The sequence below is a fragment of the Zootoca vivipara genome, chromosome 13, assembly GCF_965207765.1.
Source record: "Zootoca vivipara chromosome 13, rZooViv2.hap1.1, whole genome shotgun sequence".
Lineage (NCBI taxonomy): Eukaryota > Metazoa > Chordata > Lepidosauria > Squamata > Lacertidae > Zootoca > Zootoca vivipara.
Genome location: NC_142596.1, coordinates 29472219 through 29488952, shown reverse-complemented (window position 1 = coordinate 29488952; position 16734 = coordinate 29472219). Strand labels below are relative to the sequence as shown.

General features: G+C 46.3%; 1 protein-coding gene across 2 annotated transcripts in view; it reads left to right on the top strand.

The window, feature by feature from the left end:
- The window catches only part of PRKCB (protein kinase C beta), a 195706-nt gene that overhangs the window by 72676 nt on the left and 106296 nt on the right, over positions 1–16734 (top strand). The gene's annotated exons all lie outside the window — the stretch shown is intronic.

The following is a 16734-nucleotide window of genomic DNA, read 5'->3' as shown; positions in this document are numbered from 1 at the left end:
AAGGGAGTTTGCCTCCAGGGGTGAAGTCAAACCGCTGTGGGCCACTTGTGACTACAATGGAAAACCCTGCCGTCCTGAGAAACATGGATAGTCCCAATGCAATGTTGAGAACAGCATTTCACAGTCTTGGGAGGCAGATGGGGCAGGGGGAGCCATGACTGCAATTGATGAGAACACATTGCGTACAACCTGAAGCTGCTTTGACAGCCTTAGCTGATTTGGAACTGCAGTAAATGAAACCTCAGGCAAGACAACACCTCCAATGTCTCTGCTTTTAATATATGTTTAGGAAGTTCTGATCTAAATCATCCTTCACCGATATGGCACCATCCTGATCTTTCACACTACATCTCCCAACAGCTCTTCTACCTGCAGGCTGATGGGAGCTGTTGTCCAAAACATCTTTTTTTAAAATAAATTTTTATTCAATTTTCCAAAAAACAAAACAAAAATACAAACATATAAACAAACAGAAATACAGCCTACAAAAACAAAAACACAAAAAGATTCTTGTTTCTCTTCTCACTTTCTTTAACAATGTTCAAGTGACTTCCCTCGATCTCTTCCTTCTGAGTTTCACTTTGAATCATCTTTAGCAGTTTGATTTCTCATTTTGCCTTCAACATTTATGGAAAAAGAGCATTTACCGTTACACAATACTTTCATAAACAAAAACATTAATTTCATACTTAAAACTAAATTAATACTGAAAGCCTATATCTCCTCTTCTAAGAGTTCCATATTTCTATCGTCATCCAAAACATCTGACCGGCACCAGGTTGTTGAGGTCAGCTCTGGATGTGTTCAAAGCTCTCTCAGGTCCTTTTTCTCTTCATTTGTGTTGGGGGGGGGGGGGAGTGAGGGTCTTTGGAGACCAGAAGAGGAGCTTTCTGTATTTGGGCTGCTCAATAGATGGTTTCCTTTTGCAGGGTAGAGATCTCAGTTTGTGCCTTCTTTGCTCTCAGAGCTGGTATCAATCCGAAAATTAAGCTCCCTTTTTTTCCTAAGAGCATTAAGAGGAAAAAGGGAAAGAATGGAGCCTTTTCCAATTATCTAAAAAATAAAAATAAAGCCCCACATTCCTCAGCCTTGTGCTCTCTTTTGATCTGTCTGCTCCACTTCATGTCAACGCCCTTGGAGAAAATAGGCCCGCTTATCTGTGCGACGTCTATTCAGCGTAAGGCTCCTTTGTCGAGCAGATAAAGCGTAATTATGCCAACTTGGCAATGTCTCTTTAAATAAAAATTAGTTGCATCAAAGGGCAGGGAGCGAAGTTGAGAGCTTCAAGGAAGTCATCCAAAAAAGTCTCTTGCCTTTGGCTGAGGAACAACTGGTGTTGCCAGGTCACCTTGCCTGGCGTGTGCAGGGCTTGTGTGGCACATCATGGCACAGTGATGTTTGCAGAAGATCTCGCAGGTCCCCTAGAGTTGTGAACCAGAGGGGGATTCCAAAGTGTTTGGCTCTCCTTTCCTGAAGCAGCAAAAGCATTTGCAAGCATGCAAAGAAAGGGACAAGTGATGCTTTGCCTGCTGGGTTTGTTGTTAACAGTGCAGAGAAAAGTCTACAGCCTTCAACAGTGTTGGCAGCTCTTGGCTTCGTACCTGGATCCCATTTCTTCAATTCTATTTGCATTTTGATTCAACTCTCTACGTATCTATATACTTTGTCTCATACTTTACGTTTTACTCTAGACATGCCAGCGTGTTTTTTTTTCCTGAGCAGTGTTTTACCATTTTAAAAAATGACATTGTTGTTGTTGTTGTTGTTTAGTCGTTTAGTCGTGTCCAACTCTTCGTGACCCCATGGACCATAGCACGCCAGGCACTCCTGTCTTCCACTGCCTCCCGCAGTTTGGTCAAACTCATGTTCGTAGCTTCGAGAACACTGTCCAACCATCTCGTCTTCTGTCGTCCCCTTCTCCTAGTGCCCTCAATCTTTCCCAACATCAGGGTCTTTTCCAGGGAGTCTTCTCTTCTCATGAGGTGGCCAAAGTATTCAAAGTATTCAAGCCCCTTCATGGATCAATGCCTTGTCGTGGCGAAGGGGCTTGAATAACTCAGAGAAGCTATGAGCTATGCCATGCAGGGCCACCCAAGATGGACAGGTCATAGTGGAGAGTTTTGACTAAACGTGATCCACCTGGAGAAGGAACTGGCAAGCCACTCCAGTATCCCTGCCAAGAAAACTCCATGGACAAAGACAACAGGCATATAAAAGTTATGACGCTGGAAGATGAGCCCCTCAGGTCGGAAGGCGTCCAACATGCTACTGAGGAAGAGCGGAGGACAAGTACAAGTAGATTCAGAGCTGATGAAGCGGCTGGGCCAAAGCCAAAAGGTCGCTCAGTTGCGGATATGCCTGGAAGCGAAAGGAAAGTCCGATGCTGTAAAGAAAAATATTGCATAGGAACCTGGAATGTAAGAACCATGGATAATGGTAAGCTGGATGTGGTCAAAAAAATGACATTATGGTATGCCAATTTCTAAAAACAAATATAAATAAATAATTTCCCACAACCCCAGCTTAGTCGTGAGAGCCAGAGGTAGTTTGGGGGGCTGCAAAAAGCCTTTCAAGTGTGGCTTGAGCAATGCACTGCAGCCAGGAGGGGTTGCTGTCAGGCACCTGAGTGGCTTCCAACTGGGAGCACAGTCAAGGCCCAAATCTGTGCATCTGTGTTGAGGTGAGGATGCAGCTGTCTCGGAAAGTGTTGCTGGATTGCCCCTACAGGCACAAAGAGGATTCCTGGCTGACGTTGCTTTCGGTTCCTGCTTTCGGTTCCGGGGGGGTAGGTCTAGGACAGCTTTCCCCCACCTGGTGTCCTCCACAGATATTTTGGGCTGCAGCTCCCATCACCCCTCAGACTCAATAGAGGACAGGACTTCTGTGCCTTTAATTGCCCTGCTCTCTTTTGAGTCTGGAAACCTTAAAGAGAAACCAGCAGACCCTTTGTTTAATTTCCAAGCAAAAGGGTCTGCTGGTTTCTCTTTAAGGTTTCCAGACTCAAAAGAGAGCAGGGCCATTAAAGGCACAGAAGTCCTGTCCTCTATTGAGTCTGGCAACCTTACCCTCAGCCAACATGGCCATATGCATCCTGGGATGAATGGGAGTGGTAGTCCTAACCATGTTCATGCTGGCTGAGGCTGATGGGAGTTGTAGTCCAAAATGGCTGTGTGGGTTGGGACCAAACAGAAGGGGCCAAAAGTGCTTGAGCCCTAGGAGCTAGCACCCAAAATATCTGGTCCAAAACATCTGGGGGGGGGCACAAAGTTGTTGGAAGTCTGCTATGGGAACTTTCAGCCACTTGCCACCAAGTCATCCACCATTCATTTGGTACAAAAGGTGTTGTTAATACGAGCTTGTCATAAATACACAAACCACATTGAAGCACAAGAGCAGTGCAGATGCTTAGCACTGTGGGCAGCGTAAGCTGCTGCTTATGCCCCATGTCCTTAAGCAGCCTCTGACATCTGGTTTGCTCGGCTACTTACTCCTCAAGATGCTTTGGCCTTGGGTTTGCTAGAACAGCAAGAACCTACCGGGGGGGGGGATAGTAAGCTGCTGTGGTGAGCAAGAGGCCTGGTTTTAATCCAGCAATGGGCAGATCGGGAAAACAAATCTGTGCAGCATTCCCCATTGAAGCTTCTCATTTCAAGCAGCTGGTATTAGGAAACTGCCTCCGACAGTAGAGGGGACGTGGCCAGTTCAGAGCTCTTGCCCTCTGCCAAACAGATGGGTCGATGTTGCTCACCTCCATTCTCTTCTGTACCTGAAAGAGGCTCTTAGCTCCCCCAGACTAGCGGACTCAGCTCTGGCCAGTCTCAAATTACATCATCCCAGTCATGGAGGGGGGAGAAATCCTATTCACTTTGCATGTAAAGGTTAAGCCTACTTAATTCACACCTTCTGAATTGATAAGCAAACTGGAACTGGAGCAACCACCCTTCAACATTCACACTTCTCTGATTTTTGCAACGCAGTTCTCAGGCCAAGTAATGTGTACAAGTTTGCACATACGGGGGTAACGTGTTCATAGTGTTGGTATTAGTGAAAATAACATGCAAAGTGCCTTACAGTAGATCCGGTCAATCGCGGGCTTTCCCTGGTCAATACGGGTTGATTGTGTGATCCTGACCGATCGCCCCCCTCCCCAAAAGCTGAACAACTCTGGTCAATCCTCCCCCTACAAAAAGAGCTCAACAAAAACTTTGGGACATCCTCCCCCCAAAAGCTCAAAAACTTTGGTCAATCAATGGGTAGATCACTGCTGCAGTAGAGGAAATAGATTTGTAAAACTCTGTATATTAGGTAAAGTTGCATCCACAAATGTGAGGTATATATATATCACGCAAACTGATATGGAAGTATAGAGAATTGAAGTTTGAAAAAATGAGAAACTAGCTGTGATTCCTACATTGCAAGGGGTTGGACCAGGTCACCCTTTGGTCCCTTCCAACGATACAGTGCTATGATTCTAGAAACCAAAGGCGATGGAGTCACTTATCCTTCATTCTAACCAGAGCTCTGGAGACTGACATGCACAGAAAGAAATGGCAAGCGGGCAAACTCCTTTTGAAAAGCAGCGGAGAGAGTTAACCTGCACAGCCCTCATCGTAGGGCAGCAGATTGTTTTACGTTGAAAATGTGTGGTGCAATATTGGGGGCATGTTTTTATCTTCTTGAAGAAACCTTGAGGCTAAATTACTAAATCCCTCACCTGGACCTGTTGCCTTGTGGACGCTGTGCAAGCCTGTAGCTCTCTGGAAGCTTAGTGGCTTAGACAGGCTGTCACTTCCATTATGCCACCTGGCAGGGCTCAGACCTTTTGATAAACGCTTTCCCTAATTCGGCACATCAAAGTCACCCCATCAACGTCCTTTTGAGAGAGAAGAGAGAAGGAAAGAACAGCCCTGGAGGCTGCCCTCCCCAGCAGCTAAAGGTTGGTTTCAGATGGGGGGGACGACCCAGGTGACATTTCAGTAGCCCTGGGGTCCCCACAGGTCAGACTAGTGGCCATGAAACCTGACCAGGAAATTCTCTCTCTCTCTCTCTCTCTCTCTCTCTGTGTGTGTGTGTGTGTGTGTGTGTTAGAAACTCAGATATATAAGCTAGGTGCCAAATGGCTCCTTAAACTAAGGTTACAGTCGCCAAAACAGAATGCCTAGTTGCCATTTTGGGGCAGACATCTTAAGGATGTAAAATGAGTTTTTGAAATTGTAAAACAGGAAATTTTATAAAAATTATAAAAAAGAGAGTTGTACTTTTCAATACGGCTTTTTGGTTCCTGAAATTCATTTTGATTGTGCAGATAAAATACAATAAATTCTGTCTTCTCGGTAGAGAGGTTACATTAAGTAATAGATTGGGGCTGAATGTAGGGGCTTCCTGTTTCCGGTACGCCAGGAATGGAGTCTCCACCAACACTGCGGGAGAGAGAAACAGACAGAGATATTCAGATAATGATGGGGCAATTTCATTATCTGCATTCCTCTTCAGTTGGAAGAGGAACCAGGCTGTCATGCACAATTGGCCTGGTGGTCTGACACTCACTTCCCCACGGAATGTGAGGGGAGGCAAAGGCACTGGGTGCATGGAGCACTCCAACTGCTGTGTTCCTGGAAGCACAGCTTACTGGTATCCTGTTAATTGGACTTTAATTGGAGTAAACAACAGGTGTGTGCCAAAGACGATGAGATACTGCAAAAGTATCTGCAAAAGAAACTGCAAAAGCAACCCAGCTACAAGGATGTGAAAGGTTTGGATTGAGAGCGGATTTCATTCGGTAGAAGAGACGAAGGGGGGAGGGGAGCCCCCAGTTTGCTTACTTAAGATTTTTTTCTGCATTTATGATATGGCAAATCCACCCACCCAGGAATGCAAGTTTTATTTAAAAAATATATGCACAAGTGAGTATGGAGGAAATTGGAATATAATATGGAATTTAACAAAACTGGAACTGTATGTATAAGAGGAAGAAACTAAGAGGGAAAGGGGTAAGAAATGCTATGCTTTGAAAATATACAGCAAAATCCTTCCTGACCTCCATTATTCACAAAGGAATGTGTTTGAGATAAGGATAAATGCCCATAAGTCAGTGGCAGGGAGAGAAGACATTTACCAGCTACGAGAATAGAAGTTTTTGGATTAACTATCTGCAGTCTGGATTCAGAATGTTCTTCCTAGGCTGGAAAAATGGTGAAGATGACTTGTTTACTAGAAGCCAAATCACGGGACAAAGTGGTGCAGTGACTTTTGGAAACTCTGAGATAACATGATGGGAAACTCCTGAGACATGATGGGAACCATCTATGGTTGTAGGAATAAAGGATGCAAAACTATATATGGACGGGAAAACATAATGGGGAAAATTGTCACACGGCAGGAAAGAATAAGGATTACAGCTAAAGTTCCTCACTGAAAACTTTATAAATTTCCTATTATACCAACATGAATTGAAATCACAAGATTGTTGCTGTTATACAGTGGTACCTCTACTTACGAATTTAATGCGTTCCGAACGCACATTCGTAAGTCGAAAAAATTCGTAAGCCGAATCCCATAGGAATGCATTGGGAGAAAAAATTCGTAAGTCGAAGCAACCCTATCTAAAAACTCGTAAGTAGAAAAAATCCTATCTAAACCGCATCCAAGATGGCGGACGGAGCTCCGTTGGCAAGTAGAAACATTCGTAAGTAGAGTTATTCGTAAGTAGAGGTACCACTGTATAAGGGATTATTATATCTGAATGGAATGTAATGGAAATTATTAACATTTCGGAATGCAGAAAAAATGTAGGAGAATGAACTCTAGCATGCGAGGGGGCCAGTTTTGTTAAATTGTATAATTTTAGATTTGAATAATTGGCATTAATAATTGTATTAAAAAGGTAAAGGTGCCCCTGACCATCAGGTCCAGTTGTGTCCGGCTCTGGGGTTGCGACACTCATCTCGCTCTATAGGCCGAGGGAGCCGGCGTTTGTCCGCAGACAGCTTCCGGGTCATGTGGCCAGCATGACAAAGCTGCTTCTGGCGAACCAGAGCAGCACACGGAAACGCCGTTTCCTTCCCGCCGGAGCGGTTCCTATTCATCTACTTGCACTTTGACATGCTTTCGAACTGCTAGGTGGGCAGGAGCTGGGACCGAGCAATGGGAGCTCACCCCGTTGCAGGGATTCGAACTGCCGACCTTCTGATCAGCAAGCCCTAGACTCTGTGGTTTAACCCACAGCGCCACCTGGGTCCCTTAATAATTGTATTAATTGGATACAATTGGTGTTGTTATAATGAGGCTGTTATTAGAATGATATTGGAAAATCAATATATATATATTTAAAAAACCCCCACACTGAATGTGTGAGCTTATGTCTAAAGTCAATGGAAAGAACAAACACTATTAGATGTACCGGTACTGCTGGATGTTTAATGGTTATTGTTATTGTTGTTATTGTATTTGTTTAAAAACCAATGAAAAAATGTTTTTTAAAAAATATAATGCAATGCAATGGATAGAATTCTACAGGATGTGTTGCTAGTGTGTGAAAACAGTCAGGTTAGTGTGTGAAAACAGTCAGGTTCCAAGGATCCCCAGGCATGCACCTCCAGATGGTGGAGATGTAAGGACCTGGGCATCTTCACTTGGTTGCAAGTGGCCAATAGCCAGGTGCAAAATGTGCCTGGCGAATTTTGAATGTGTGTGTGTGTGTGTGTGTGTGTGTGTGTACAATGGTTGCTGTGACGTTGTTCTGGGAAAAGCTTTAATTCACTGAAGCCTGCGTTAGGCAGAGGGTGAGACATGAACGTCAGAGGCTGAGCTTCGAAGCACGTTCAGCACTTGAACTGCAGTGTGAGAACATCAGAAGAGCCTGCTGGAACAGGCCAATGTCCCATCTAGTTCTGGCATCCTGTTCTCACAGCGGCCAACCAGATACCCCAAAGGGAAACTGGCAAGCAGGACCCGAGCACAAGCATCACTGCCCCCAGCAATGGAGGCAGAGCTGAGCCGTCATGTCTAGTAGCCATCCATAGCCTTTTTGTCCATGAAAAAGGATGGCAACTGGAGCAGGGCCTCTTGAAGAGGATCTCAAGGTCTGTAGTGATTTGGTTGGGGAAAGGTGATTTTACGGGTTCCTTAGTCGCCTGCCCCTGAGCTGGGCTCAGGAAGTGCATCTGAAAAAGTACTGGAATGACATGATCAAAATGGCCATTCCCAGTTAGCCATTTTGCACACCTGTTTTGGACAAATGGAAGCTTCTGGGTCATTTTCATGAGGCTGCCCCATGACAGATGCATTGCAGCCGCCTAAACAGAATGGATGAATCTGCCAATTTTGACTGCCTTCACTTTCTCATTTTTCCAATCTTCAGTTCACAATTCACAATTATTTCTGCATCAGTTTGCAAACTTTAAAAAAAACTGAAATGCATGAAAATGTCAATGTATTTATGTATGTTGTTGTTTAGTCGTTTAGTCATGTCCGACTCTTCGTGACCCCATGGACCAGAGCATGCCAGGCACTCCTGTCTTGCACTGCCTCCCGCAGTTTGGTCAAACTCATGTTCATAGCTTCAGGAACACTGTCCAACCATCTCATCCTCTGTCGTCCCCTTCTCCTAGTGCCCTCAATCTTTCCCAACATCAGGGTCTTTTCCAGGGAGTCTTCTCTTCTCATGAGGTGGCCAAAGTATTGGAGCCTCAGCTTCAGGATCTGTCCTTCCAGTGAGCACTCAGGGCTGATTTCCTTCAGAATGGATAGGTTTGATCTTCTTGCAGTCCATGGGACTCTCAAGAGTCTCCTCCAGCACCATAATTCAAAAGCATCAATTCTTCGGTGATCAGCCTCATGGGCGTAGGCAGGGGGGGCAGGAGGGGGCAGCTGCCCCCCCCCTAGAAGCAAAAAAATTAATGTATTTTACAGACCATAACCAGCACTTTTCCCCTCCAAAAACTGAAGTGGAAAAGGCTTTGCTTTAGCAAGAGCAGCTAAGTCTCCGCTTGCTGGGGGGGGGGGACACAGCAGTAACAAAAACACATCAAATAAATAAAGCAAAGTGGCTACCAGTAGTTAAGCAGTTAAGACAATGGAGCATATATCCCCAGGCAAGATTTGATAGCTGACCATTTCACCCTATTGTTCTTAAGTGGGACTTGTTAATGAGCATTCAGGAGCATTAAGAGTTCTATTGGCGATTTAATGAGGGTGCAGACTCAGAGGATTAAATTTGACTAAGGTGGCTCTGCAAGGCTAAAAGGAAGTGAATAAGAAAGGGGGGGGCTGTAGCTTTGACAGACACAGTGATGTTTATAAAAAGCATTGGTGTTCCAGTCTGCCCCTCCTCCTGCATCTGTATACTGCAAATCAGGGGTGGCCACCTCCCAAGAGACTCTGATCTACTCAGAGTTTAAAACTGGGGTGATCTACCCCCTTTTGGGGGGTTCAGGTCAAAGCTGTTGAGTTTTTTTTAAAGGAAGGGAAGCCCTGTTTTGGGGGGTTTAGGTCAAACTTGTTGAGCTTCTTTTAGGAGGGAGGGAGGCCCATTTTTGTTTAGGGCTTCAGGTCATAGTTCAATTTTTTTGAGGGAGGAGGAAAATTTTGGGTGAGCTTTTTTTAGGGGTGCCAGTGACCTACCAGTGATCTACCACAGACATCCAGTGATCTACTGGTAGATCACAATCTACCGGTACCTGTTGGACGTGCCTGCTGTAAATCAAGCAGAGAGAAAGCTGCTTACAAGGCTCCTGTACATGCAGAGTTCCAGCATCACAGCGTCACCCAGAGGCACCCACAAATATGAGTTATCCCTCTCTCTATTTCTTCCTTCCTTCCCTCCCTCTTCCATCCTTAATAAAATAGGGGGGGGCAGATAAGCCCCACATAGAAAGCCCATCAACATGGGGGAATGACTCTTTCAAATACGGTATTTACCAGTAATTGGGGGGGGGGAGGCACCTAGGCCTCTAGGAGTTGGCTGCTATGCCTAGGAGTAGGACAATTCAAGAAAGCAGAACGATGCATATGGTATGGTAATATATCAATAGAATCGTAGAATTGTAGTCGGAAGGGACCACAAGGGTCATCTAGTCCAACCCGCTGCAATGCAGGATTTTTTTCCTAAGGTGGGGCTTGAACCATGGTTGAAATATTATGCTGATATGCAGCAACGCCTCGGAGCTGTCGTAGCTGCGGCCATGCCTTGCCCCGCCCTCGCCCGCCCTTCCACCCCCTCTCGCCTGCCCGACCCTCCTGTCCTCTTGCTGCAGAGTTCCAGCATCACAGCGTCATCCAGAGACACCCACAAATATGAGTTATCTCTCTATTTCTTCCTTCCTTCCCTCCCTCTTCCATCCTTAATAAAATACGGGGGGGGCAGATAAGCCCCACATAGAAAGCCCATCAACATGGGGGGATGACTCTTTCAAATACGGTATTTACCAGTAATTGGGGGGGGGGCACCTAGGCCTCTAGGAGTTGGATGCTATGCCTAGGAGTAGGACAATTCAAGAAAGCAGAATGATGCATATGCTATGGTAATATATCAATAGAATCATAGAATTGTAGTCGGAAGGGACCACAAGGGTCATCTAGTCCAACCCGCTGCAATGCAGGATTTTTTTCCTAAGGTGGGGCTTGAACCATGGTTGAAATATTATGCTGATATGCAGCAACGCCTCGGAGCCGTCGTGGCTGCGGCCGTGTCTTGCCTCGCCCTCGCCCGCCCTGCCACCCCCTCTCACCTGCCCGACCCTCCCGTCCTCTCCAGCCAAGCAGGGTAGCCCTGCCACCCCCTCTCACCTGCCCGACCCTCCCGTCCTCTCCAGCCAAGCAGGGTAGCCGCCAACGCTACCAGCCCCAGAAGCACAAGGTGGCCGCTGCTGCCACCGCCACGATGTCATCAGGCCCGTTGGCCCTTTAGCCCCGCCCACTTTGTGGCCCCTCCCCTTCTGTGCCTTGGCCCCGCCCCTGAACGACCATGGCTTGCCCCCCCCCCCTAGTTTTGATCCTGGCTACGCCCCTGATCAGCCTTCTTTATGGTCCAGCTCTCACTTCCATACATCACTACTGGTTTATGTATGCATGCATCTTAATAGGCACATCTTTACAAGTTATTTCCTTATAATGCATTCTTGTGTGTTATTTTCATTAATATATTTTTTACTAGTTTAATTTGGGCACCCTTTCCCCTATTGTACATGCTTTTTGATGCACATATTTTTGGGTTGGAAAACTGTCTTGCAAAAGTCAAGAGAAGTGGTTTTTTTTAAAAAAGAATGTTGTGTTTTTGGCCATGGATTGGTTGGGGAAGTGGGAGCCATAGCTGCCAAGTTTTCCCTTTTCTCGCGAGGAAGCCTATTCAGCATAAGGGAAAATCCCTTTAAAAAAGGGATAACTTGGCAGCTATGGTGGGAGCTGCTATTCAAAATGCAAATGGAATAACCCGCTCCCCATCTCTCGTCTCTTGAAATAACAATTGTGCACTCTCTAAAAATGATAGGGTTACTGAAATCAGAACAATCTGCAAATCTAATTTATGTGGCAAAGGCTTTTTTTGGCAGGGGGAGGTGAGTTTTTTTTTTTCACAGAGAGAATTAATGTCAGGCTTTTTGAAATACTTCTCAGCTCAGCTGCAATATTTTCTGTGGCTTCCACTGCCGACAGTTTCTCTCTTGGGCTAAATATGTTGTCAACTTCATTTTCTGTTTCTGCTGCAGGATGGATTATTATGGGAAGCGGGTTGCTCCAAAATGGGCATGTGGGCAGTTTGTTGTTTCCAATGGGGATATAATATTTTGTTTTACTGCTTTCTGTGCGACGGGGACATGCTGTAATATGAATGTTACCAGCACGTCTCATTTTTAATCCCATTAAGAATTGCTCTGCATTAATTGGCTTCCTGCTTTGATATTCAACAGTGCAGCCTCAATGGCTACTAGCAGACCTCGAGCAGATGGTGCAACTCTGTTTTTTGTAGGCAGAGTTGGTGGGTGCATGCTTCTGGGTGCATTCTAGAGCTCTGGTCTTTTAAGGACCCCCTTTTCCACTTGCAGCCTGGAAATACCGGGGGAGCCTGTTTCGTGGCTGCTGGTTCCAAGAAGCAGCTTTTATTAATTTTGAGGCCAAACCAACACTGCCCATTTTAGGGCAGTGGCCCTATAAAGCTGGTCACCAGCTGTGAGCTTTCCTTGCCAACGCAGCTTGCCAAGGCCAGCTATGAAAGCCTAAACAGGAGGCACACATTGCCTGAAGCCAGCAGGGGCTTTGAGGCCATGGAGCCTGACCGTTGTTCCAGGCGTTGCTTCTGAGCACCCAGCATTTTCAAGGGAGCACTTTTCATGCCAGGTGTCTGGCCCCTAACATGGGCCTTGGTTATTTCAGGAATGAGGATAAGTCCGGCATTGTTTTTAATTGTTTGCACAAATTCTAAATCATTTTCTGCTGTTGGCACAGCCCAGCCCAGTCCCCTGACCAGTGACATACCCTCCAACATTTCGTCAATGGAAATAGGGACGTCTTATTCCACAATCACCATCACCATTTTATTATTTCTACCCCACCCATCTGCCTGGGTTGCCCCAGCTGCTCTGGGCGGCTTCCAACACATATCAAAACATAATAAAACATTAAACATTTTTTAAAAATTCCCTATACAGGGCTGCCTTGGGATGTCTTCTAAAAGTTCTAGAGTTACATATCTCCTTGGCTCAGGGGTCGCATAACTCCATACCCTCCAACGTTTCTCTAGTGAAAACAGGGACATCCTAAGGAAAAGCAGAACATTCTGCAATCAGCTGAGGAACCAGGATGGCTTCTGTGAATCCATGACTGTCCCTGGAAAATAGGGACCCTTGGAGGGTCTACAGTAATAAGCTTCCCTATAAGAACGTAGGAAGGGCCTGCTGGATCAGGCCAATGGCCCTTCCAGTCCGGCATTCGACCAACCAGATGCCCCATGGGGAAGCCCACCAGCAGGGCATGAGCCTGCAACTCTCTCCTCCTGTGGTTTGCAGAAGCTGGTATTCAGAGGCATCACTGCCTCCAGCTGTAGAGACAGAGCATAACCATCATGGCTAGTAACCATGGGTAGCCCTCTTCTCCGCAGTGGCATAGCGAGCCATTCCGACACCCGGGGCGGCAAATTGCTGTGCACCCGGTGGGTGGGTGTGTGCGGCGTCGCTACATAACGACGCATGCGTGTTACGTAGCGGGGTATTGCCTCCCCCAGCGACCCCAAAGCTGTGCGCCTCCAGCTCCAGGTAGAAAGCCCACTCGGCGCGGGGGGGGGAATGTGCCACTTGGCGCCCCCAGTCCCGTGACTCCTGCTCAGCGGACTTTTTACCAGGAGGCTGGAGGCTCGGCTTGGGAGTCACGGGGGTGGGGGTGCCCCAGAGTGGAACCTGGGGCGGACCGCCCCCATCTCCCCTCCATTTCTACGTCCCTGCTTCTCCGTTAATTTGCCCAATCCTCTTTTAAAGCCATCTGGATTCATGGCCATCACTAGCTTCCATTTTTCCACTGAAGGTCTTGTACACAATCCCTTTCCTCACACATTTTTTCCTTTACAACAGCCCTGCGAGGTAGGCTCGGCAGAGAGGTTGTAATTGGCTCAGGGTAACAGAGGTAGATGTGTAAATGACGTCTATGTGTGTGGCGAGGCCAAACACGGGAGAAGCTTCCTGATATAGAATAGGATGTCTGTATTTTCATCGGAGGAATGTTGGAGGGTACGATAATGGCATTACAATATCGACAGTTTTATTTTCAATGATTCCCTAGATGTGTCCAGTCCTTGCATGAGCAGACAAAGAACATTGGATATAGCCCTCAGGTGTGAAAACACCGGCCTCCCACCATGAGCGATTTGCAGAACCCGTCTGGGAAGTTGCCCCTAGAAAAATGTAACAAATAAATGACAATGCGGTGCCCGGAATGTCTTATGCAAATGAGCAGATCTGCATACATTTGCATTGTCTTGCTTCCAGCATGCACGTCCCCCCTCGTCATATGCTGGGGGAAGTGGGGCCCACACATCTCAGCTGCTCCTGTGGCTCCTGCACATTTCCTCCTGTCTTCCTTTTTATTCCTTCCTCCCTTGTCAGTCTCTGGTTGGTACTCTGTCAGTCAAGGGACTCTCAAATAGCAAATGCATTCCATAAATAGTCCCTTGGAAGAATGATCATATTAAAAGCACTTCCACGCACGCACTCCCCGCCCCCCGCCCCCACCCCCGGTAGAGGAAGAATCATGTGGAATTGAGCTTCTTAATTTGAGACAGCCATCACACATGAATTGAGTTACCTGTCTTTCTCTGCGGCAGCTCGGAATGCTGGGCATCATTTGAAAGAGAGCAGAATTGCGAGGCACAAGAAGTTTTAAAAGTGAGGTGTGGCACTGGAGAAAGTGGAAAGAGGAAAGTTTTTCTCCCTCTCTCAGAACACCAGAACCCGCATTCATCCAATGACACTGAATGTTGGAAGGTTTAAGCGTCAAACTGGGAAACTCGCTCCCACAAGAGGCAGTGATAGCCACCAATTTGTATGACATTAAAGGAATTTTAGACAAATTCATGGAGGGTGAAGCTATCAACAGCTACTAGCCGTCATGGCTATGCTTTGCCTCTGTGGTCAGAGGCAAAACTATGCTTCTGAATGCCGCTTGCTGGGAACTGCAGGAGGGGAGCAGGCTCCTGTGCTCGGGTCCTACTTACTGATTTCCCACGAAATTAAAAAAAATCCTTGCAGCAGCACCTTAGAGACCAACTAAGTTTGTCTTTGGTATGAGCTTTCGTGTGCATGCACACTTCTTCAGATACACAGGCATCTGTTTGTCTTCTGTGGGAGTCATGTGGCTGAAGTTAGCCCTGCAAGGCAGAGTTTCCCCACCCGTCTCCTGGAAGAGGACAGCTACCTTCTGACGACTGAGCACAACCACCTCCATCTCTTAGACCCCTATGTGTCTTGACTGTAGGGCTTGGGGGACCTTCAAGGGGATGTGCTGTGAGAATTGAAGCAGCAAATGTTGATATACCTCCCGGGCCAATCGGGTGCCTGGAGTCATGGGCGTAGCCAGGATTTTTATAAGATAAGATATCTTTATTGTCATTGTCCCCTTGCGGGAACAACGAAATTACTCGGTTGCTACATCCACTCAGATAAAGCATTCCGCATAATCCAAAATTACAAAACCTAATTAAATACAGTAAATATAATACAAAATAACAAATAAAATAAGATGACTTCAAAGTCCAGGCTTTCCATTTAAGGCCAAAATCGCTCTAGAGAAGAAACTGTTCCTGAGACGGCTCGTTCTTGCCTGCATACCAGTAGTTCTATATCTCCGTCCCGATTGCAGGAGCTGAAAGAAATGGTGACCAGGGTGCGTTGGATCTCTTGATATGTCTAGTGCTTTTCTATGGCACCTGGTGGTGTAGATTTGTTCTAAGGTGGAAAGTGAGCAGCCAATAATGCTCTCTGCTGTTTTAATAATTCTACACAGCCCTGCTCTGTCCTGAGAAGTACAGCTTCCGTACCACACACATAAACCGTACGCGAGCACGCTCTGTATGGCACAGTGATAGAAGACAAGCAGCAGCTTTTGTGGAAGATGGTTTTTCCTTAAAATTCTCAAAAAATACAGGAGGGGGCAGGACTTTGTTGGGGAGAGGACTTTTGTTAGCGGGAGGGGGGGGCACACAGAATTGACCTGATGGGTCAGTTAGTTAAGTTTTTCAGATGCAAGAACCTGGATATTGTTCCTAAGGGTCTTAGAATTAAGAACCCCCTTCAATCAACGTATCCCACAGAATATGCCAGGAAACTTTGCCACACTTTATCCAAGAAGCTACTCAAACATCTTATTGGCGTTCTTTATTCAAAACAGAAGCTTATAAAGGAGGAACTCTCTGCACTGGACAACTCTATCAGGAATCACCCAGCCTGGCAGGAGTTCCACAAGGAAAAACAAACCATTTACCACTCTCAACTGGAGTTACTGAAGAACCGGAAAAATAAAAAACTCTGCAACCTTTCCAACCTACAAGCCACTAATCAAAACAAGATCAACAACATTGTCAATCTTTCACAGCAAACACTCAGCCCAGCTGAGGAATCCATCCTCTCACGGGGTCTATCATTCTGCCCTGCTAAATCCCCACACATGATTCAGTTCTGCGGGGACCTGGAAGCATTTTTCCGCCGTTTACGCCTGAAGGAGTATTTTCATCACAAACAAGAACAAGACAAAGTAGAACAAACTACATCCCCACAACACAACACCTCTCAAATTACTGGGGAACAACCATCACCCTCCAAACGCATTAATGAACAGAACATCGACCACCAACCACCACCGAAAAGATGTTACACAAAAAGGGACTCCACGTGGACCCCTCCTGATGGACGCAATACCACACTAGATCTGTACATCGACTGCTTCCGCCACAGAATCCAAACAGATGTGACCAGAAAACACCATCACCTACAACAAAATCTAAACCATGCTGAAAGGAGAGCCATAGAAAATCTCAGGAACAACCCAGACATTATAATTAAAGAGGCAGACAAGGGTGGAGCTGTCGTCATCATGAACAAAACTGATTACATCCAAGAGGCCCACAGACAACTTTCCAATACTGCCTTTTACATGAAATTGGACTCAGACCCCACACAAGCATACAAAAAAGAACTGAACAAGATTGTCAAGGAGCTACCCCTACACATCCAGGAACAGATCCTCACAAACACACCA